Source organism: Pieris brassicae, chromosome 14 (genome assembly GCF_905147105.1).
Source record: "Pieris brassicae chromosome 14, ilPieBrab1.1, whole genome shotgun sequence".
Lineage (NCBI taxonomy): Eukaryota > Metazoa > Arthropoda > Insecta > Lepidoptera > Pieridae > Pieris > Pieris brassicae.
This window is the reverse complement of record NC_059678.1, coordinates 5,224,268-5,231,992: the sequence shown is the minus strand read 5'-3', so window position 1 is coordinate 5,231,992 and position 7,725 is coordinate 5,224,268. Positions and strand designations below refer to the sequence as shown.

The following is a 7,725-nucleotide window of genomic DNA, read 5'->3' as shown; positions in this document are numbered from 1 at the left end:
ATGTACTCCCTCAAGATTTTTCATTCAAAAATTCTATACAATTAAGCCTAGAACCAACAAACTAAAATATTGGTATGGCGCATGAGCTGGGAATGAAAGTTCTGGAACGGACCGTTGAAAATCAAATCCGCTATGACATTTTGCGACTATTTGTTTTCAGAATGAATGCGAAAATGCTTTACATATTATGAGATTATTAATAAATTAAAAGATTAAAAAAATACAATTTTTATGAGCTACGAATTCATTCATTGTGACAGGTGGTTTTGACAGCCCGTGACAGCTAAATAAACTTGACACTTGGCTTATGTATTTTGGCCCATACAGCCAAATTACATTTATAATGGAATGAATAGGAAATTAATATTTCTATCAAATATCCAATAGCTCCAAGGAGTTTAACCTAACATATATGTTTTAGTTAATGTTTACTAATACTAATGTTTACTAATAATAAAAGTATATTTATACAGTATTAATTACAATCATAATTAAAAAAATAAACATATTTAAAAAGCTTGGTCCCTATAGTACTTTTAACGCTGGCAGCATTTTCTCGCTGTATTGCGATACTTATTCGTTAAGGAGAGCAAACCGCCAACGCGCCAACCTAAATCTTGCACTTCCACGGCCCAAGAGTCACTACTCCTAAGGGAATAAAATCGAAGTTGGAATAAAAACTCTTATATTTGAGACGTTTATTTGCTGCTCTGCGGCTGCCCCAGCTTTTTTGCTTGTCCGAGGGAGGTGAGAACCTGTCCACATAGGTAATTATTTAATTTAATTGGAAGCGTAAACAATAATCGCTCACTTGAAGCCAAAATGACCCCAGTCTGTGCCAGTCATAAATTGTAGTACAACATTCTCTATAGATTTACGAACTCCTCAAACTCAAAATAACGTTATTCATATAGGTAAACAAATACACTTATGAACATCAAAAAGAACTTAAATTAATTGTAAATTTATGTTATGTAGGTATTTGAAGCTGGTCCTAAGGAGTATTCTGTAGGAGTTGGCATCACAGAGTACTTGGAGTTTGATTAATTTGTATTAAAACATTCGCGTTTCGCAACGCTATCACAATAATCAACCGCACTGGTTACACGCCCCGGCTTCGTACGAGGAAGTCTAAAACTTTAAAAGTTTACGGGTTAGAGTTTAAAACCTAAATTACTAGTTTTTAATCCGCCCAAAAATATTTATTTATGTATGTCCATCTTAACAATTATTCTTATTTTTAATTTAATTTACATTTTTTTTCTTCATTGCTTACACTGCTAACTTTTACTATTATCATTTGTTTCTAGTGAGTATTCGATTATTATTTGTTTTTTGCGACTGAAGCGCATCTCGTGGGTGGTTTCCTGTTTCGTTTCTTATCTTTAAAGAATATCTTTGAGGCCGCTAGTTAAAGCTGTTTAGTTAAAAGGCTAGGCTATCGAACGACTTACTAAGCTTGTTGGCTGCGACATGCACAAGTGGCAGATACAACCTTTAAGTGAAACATTATCGTTAAACGTAATGTGTGGTTAACGGGCGGTTCAGTGGAATTATTAAATATCAATTTTGTATCATTCATCTAATCTTAATTAATGTCCTAAGCCCTAGCTGGAACAGAGCTTCATCGCGTTCGGTCTTGAGCCTCGTGTTTCATCTCCAAATCTTTCCAGCTCTCTTTGTCTTGTCTGCAACTCTTTGGGACGCTTCCACGTTCCTTTCGGGTTCCAATCAAGCGCCTGCTTGGGCATATGATTGGGATCCCTTCGGAGTGTACACACCAATCTTACACCCAAATCCTTCACCACAATCTTTAATTTAAACCAGTGTGTGTGCGTCCAATAATTACATGGGTCAATAGAAAATTAGAGCATAAAATTTCGATGTTCTAGATCGTGATTAGACGAAAAAAATATATGACACGAAATAGTAAAGTGTACTACTTGTGTGGACACGTTAGCCACGTCTCACCTCCCTCGGTTAAGCAAAAGACTGGCACGGCAGAGAAGGCGGGGAAAAACGGCTAGAATATAGGAGTCTTTGATCCAACTTCGATTTTGTTTCCATTGGAGTTGACTCTTGGGCCGTGGGATGTCATTAAATACTTAATTTGGCGTCTGGTGGATAGTACCTGTGACTCCAGAGCTGGTGCTTTACTTCTGAATAAGTATCGCAATACACCGAGGAAATCCTGCCAGCGTTAAAGATACACTGCCACATGGAATAGTTCAATTCGTTTTAATTTTATGTTTATTAATTTTTGTTTTTGTAAATACTCTATTGTGTGTTGGAAATAAATACTATAATTGACAATTGAGGATTGAGCAATATTTTTCAAAAACCGTTTTGATTGTTACTATATATATCACAAAAGCGAACAAAAACCTTTATCATACTTGAAACAGAACTAATCTAAGTGTACGACCAACTAGGCTCCAGAAGATAAACCACCACCACATTTTTTTTAATGTAATAGCAGGCAAATGGGCAAGAGGCTCACCTGATGTGAAGCGATACCGCCGCCCATGGACACTCACATTGCCAGAAGGCTCGCAAGCGCGTTGCCGACATTTCAAGAATTGGTACGCTCTTTTCTTGAAGGACCCTAAGTCGAATTGGTTCAGAAATACTTCAGTGGGCAGCTGGTTCCACATAGTGGTGGTGCGCGGCAAAAACTGCCTTCGAAAACGCTCAGTTGTGGAACGACGGACGTCGAGGTGATACGGATGGTATTTTGTAAATTGTATTCGTTTTTACAACAAACTCCCAAGGGAAATTAAAGAATTATCACTGAATAACTGCAAAGCCCTCGTTAAACGTAAGTTCATCAATAAAGTAACTAATAAAACTAATAAATTAACGATTATTTAAATGATCCTAATCCTTGGGATTGATTTGCTCCAGTTCCAAATAAATTGTATGATTTAAAACTTAGCGATTAAAAAAAAGAGTGGTGCAAGTTTCTTGCCAGATCTTCTTGCCCTCTCTATCTCTCCTCTATCCTCGCATCAAGGGGACTTGCGAACTGGAGTTTGTACATACATATAACCACACAACAACACACACACACAACTGGATACATAATAACCGAAAACTCATAAAATAAATTTTAAGATTAACAACAATTTTTTTGTGCATTAAAATCACACCACCGGCTATCTTATTTATGTTTTGACTTTATTCTCTTATCGTGAAAATAAGTTGTTTATCTATATTATAACCCTGTTACGATAATCGTTTTATTTATTTATTGAAAGCATATTATAGGGAGAACGGACAGTAATCCTTGGGATTGCTCCAGTTCAAGCGTGCGCGACTCAAAACTTGGCGATTTAAAAGAGTGGCGGAGAGTTTCTTGCCAGTTCTTCTTACCCGCTCTACGCCCTTGACTTGCGAACTGGTAGTTAATGTAAATTTAGAAGTGTAGGTGTACTTCGATACCTATATGAATAAAGTTATTTTGAGTTTGAATTAGGTTAAACTGTTTTATCACGATGAAGCGCCAGTTATGTTTTCACTTTCTATAACTGTTGTTACGACATTTAACCTTAAGATAATAAAGAAAAACATTTTCCTTATTATCAGTAATAATACCGCTGGTATGTTTGTTACAGAGTTAATAAGATATTAATTTTAGACATTCACACCGTTCTCCAGACGCAGGAAAAGACCACGGATCTCCACTTGCCACGGTCCTCTACATCATTTTCGTCAGTTTTGCATCATCTGTTCCTTCTCTAGAACCTCCTTTGGTCCAGTTGATAAATACCTATTTATGTCGGTTAAACGTTTGTTTTATGTATACTCACTGCTCATAGGTTACTGGTATGGGTATATAACTTGTATAAGGAACAGCGATCCTGACATTTGTTTGATGTTCTCTTGAATCAAAAGGTTCAAGCGAATGTTAGCCGGGATTCTACGACCTCAGGGATGAGAGTCGCATGCTGAAGCCACTAGGCCATGTTTTAATGTTCTTAATGAAAAATCTTAAACCGTATTCTGAAACGTTATTTAACATAACCTTATTTTTGTGCTTCTCCATTACTGGTGGTCAATCTCTGGCTGTCAATCTCTTGAAGCGTGTCTTGCCCTGTGCCAGATGCAGCAACTCTTCAATACGCAATACCTACCCACTCCCTAACGTTGCGAAGTCATGATATATTCCTTCTACCAACACGTTCACTCCGGAATTTTCTCATTATTTGAAGGAGGTGGTAGCGGTTATGGCGCAACACGTGGCCCAGATACGCCACTTTCCGTTGTTCGATATATAAATACACTCATAAAACCACTGGGCAATTCTTGTTCAGCATGCTGCAATCATGCGATAACCATGAATGCGGAAATGAAAATTTTCTTGACTCTTATATAATATTAATTACTTTCTCTACACGTGTCCAAGTACTCATTCATATAATATCCGGTAGGTCTATTACCAGAATTATTCCCCATAGAGACCCACATTGCCAGAGGGCTCGCAAGAATTGGTACATTCTTTTCTTCAACCGTACCGTAACCGGAACATTTTAGAAATACTTTAGTGGTGAACACAAAGGGGTGGTGCCCAGAAACTGTCTTAAAAAGCGCTCAGTTGTGGAACGACGGACATTGACGTGAAATTTCGTAGTATGCCTTGATAATGAAGAAACTCAGCTGCAAGTATTAATCCGAACAACTCGCTCTCTGTGGTAAATGCGGTAGAAGATGTAGAGAGACCCTACATCTACGCAACGTCAAGGAATGTAGCCGCTCGGAAAGTGACTGGTCTCCGACGATTCAAACCACTCCACTTTAAATTCGGTCAAGTGAAAAAATTTTTTTTATATAAAATAGGGGGCAAACAGGCAGGAGGCTCTCCTGATGTTCCTGGCTTCAAGAAGAGTGTTTTCGAAAAGAGGAGTAGCGACAAAGGGTATTTTTTTCGCGGAAAACGCGCAAACTTGTGTCTTCTTGGGCTTAAATTGGACTAGGTTTAGTCTACCCCAGTCCGAGACTCCACGTAGTAGACTTTCGACTTCAGACACAAGTTTGTTCCGGTACTCATCGACAAGTGCCCGAGAAATACCTGCCCGGCCAGTGTAAAGAGTATCTCCAGTGCTGTCGTCCGCATAGCAATGAATGTTGCTAAGTTGCAACATGTCATTGATATGCAGAAGAAACGGGGTCGGGGATAGAACACAGCCTTGTGGGACCCCAGCATTCACGGGTTTAAGGTCGGAACATGCTCCGTCGACGATGACCTTGATGCTCCGATCGGCCAGAAAGCTAGAGATCCAGTCGCAGAGTATTTGTGTGTTTCCGCGATACCAATATTTACTCGACTAGTTAACTTAAAAGGTTTAGTTAATTTTCTTCATCTTGTTCCTGTTGTATCAAGATGGTTGATTGCCTAAGCATTCACATAGTTTCAGTGATCTCTGATTTCCGAACCAATTTCACTTCTGATAATAGTGTAGCAACTCCTGTAAGACAACTGCGAGACCACTTCTGCTGGGTATCCCCGTTAAGGCCGCCAGATTTTTCAAGGCAACGATATTTTTCCCGACATTTAGCGTGCTTTACAGCGTGCGTCACGGTGACTGAAGACAAAAGGTGTTGAATGTCAAAAGTATCACAGCTGTAGAGAAAGTTGTGTCATCTGTATTTATTTCCCCGGAGTTGATATCGACTAAAATTTTACGGGTTTTTTGCAGAAATGAGTGTTTTCTTTAAATGTGTAAAAGCTATGTGAAAGACAATACTATGTACAACTATCCTATCTTATCATTCCACTGGACTCCAGGTAAGCCCTTCAGACCATGCATTTAACCCCAAAATACATTTCTTGTATTTTGCACGGGCAAAGTTTATCGCAGTGATAACACAACAAAAATAAATGCATAATATTGACTTAATAAATTGGGTATTTGGTCTGATAAAGGCAATCATCAAGGTTCAAGAAACAGCTTACCGAAGGTCGGTAAACACACCCGCAAGACCCTGGTCTTGCAGTCTTTGGTTAGCACATTCAGTTTCTCTGTGGGGATATTTGAAGATTAACAGTATCGTATTCAAAATTATTCATTCGTTTAGGTAACACAGTATATACTTATAAATAAAGAAATACATATAAAATGCTTCTAATTTTACATTTACTGCCAGTTCTCAAATCAAGGGCGTAGACGAGACAGACGTATATAAGAGTGGCGAAGAGTTGATTGCCAGTTCGCTTCCGTTCTACGTCCTTGATATGAGAACTAGTTTTTTTTTGATAGTATATATATATATATGTATATATATATATAAGTGTACATTGTGTTACCTATATAAATGATTGTTGACTTTGACGAGAAGAACTGGCAACAAACTCTCCGCCACTATTTTTAATCGCCAAGTTTTTTGTTTTACACATTGTTTGTAAGATCATTACACCATGTTCCACGACATCTTTCATTTAGTAGTTAATTAATAGTTAATTTATAATAACAAAAACAAAGATATGCCCTCTATCAGCAGGAGGAATGGTTGAATTGGAGCACGGACATACATTCTCGTGGGAATAACACGCAAATTCAGTTTAACATATTTTCAGAGTTTAGGCTGTGAAGTTTTTGCCGCCCTTGCCTCTACATTTGTCGTTTAGTCAATATTTTTCAATCCAACAATTTCGTTGAAAATGTACATCAAATTATTTTGTAATTATACACCAACCATCCATTTCCCATAACCAGTAGTAAGACTGACAGGTCTTATGGAAGACAGGGCAGAGAGCAACCTTATCTCTGATGATATTTTTACTTCAACAAAGTATGAACTGAGATCGCATAGGTCTATTGCTTTAGAATATAGAAGTTTTCTACACGAAATGCATAAGAGAGTGATTTTGCAAGATCTGACGGTCATGCAAAAATCTTTTCGATTTCTTTGAGGCAAATTTCGGTTCCCAAATATGCCGCCCCAAAAATCGTAAATTAAAATAAAAATTAAATTAAATTAAATTAGGTACATTCGACACTGATAGTGTAAATATTTTTTGTGAAAAAAAATAAGCAAACAAATCTTTTACCTTATATATTTATGTTATTGTTTGTTAGTTTATATAGTTTTTGAACGCTTTAGTTTACAAAATATTTTTATACAAGCATCTTTCGTCTTATTTTTAATTGAGAGTGCAATGTTATTTTAATTTATCATCCATGTTGTGTGGGTAGCGTGGCCGAGCGGTCTAAGGCGCTGGTTTAAGGCACCAGTCTCTTCGGAGGCGTGGGTTCGAATCCCACCGCTGCCAGGTTTTTTAAATTATTTTTCAAATCTATATATATGAAAATGAATTCCTACTTCCCTTGGTCACGGCATCACGCGTGAACAGCTGGACCGATTTCGCTAATTCTTTTTTTGTTCTGTTTGTTATTGTCAGGAGAAGCTTCGTATGAAAGAAAAAATTAAGAAAATTGCTCGGATAATTAGAAAATTTAAGAATACCTAACCACCATATTCAGTAATCCTGATCTGTTACGATAGCAATTTTACTTCAGTGCATAGCGCGAAGCAAACTTCCTTGATGTCCTCAGTCCACCTAATCAGTGTGCCAGTAGCTGGGCAGTCGTGCACTTTTGTTCTGCCGAGGCTGCGTGCTCATCGGTTCGGACTATATCATCTGCCCACCGCCACTTAGAAGAAAATGTTTACAATCAATCATGTGTCAAAGACTTTGATTTTAAACACTGAAGATCTGTTGATGTG

The 7,725-nt window shown here is 37.7% G+C and overlaps 1 non-coding gene across 1 annotated transcript; it reads left to right on the top strand.

Annotated features, from left to right (window-relative positions):
• The first annotated feature begins 7,188 nt into the window (after window positions 1-7,188).
• On the top strand, window positions 7,189-7,270 carry Trnal-aag. Its single transcript has one exon. It is a non-coding gene; the product is annotated as a tRNA-Leu (tRNA).
• Window positions 7,271-7,725: the final 455 nt, after the last annotated feature.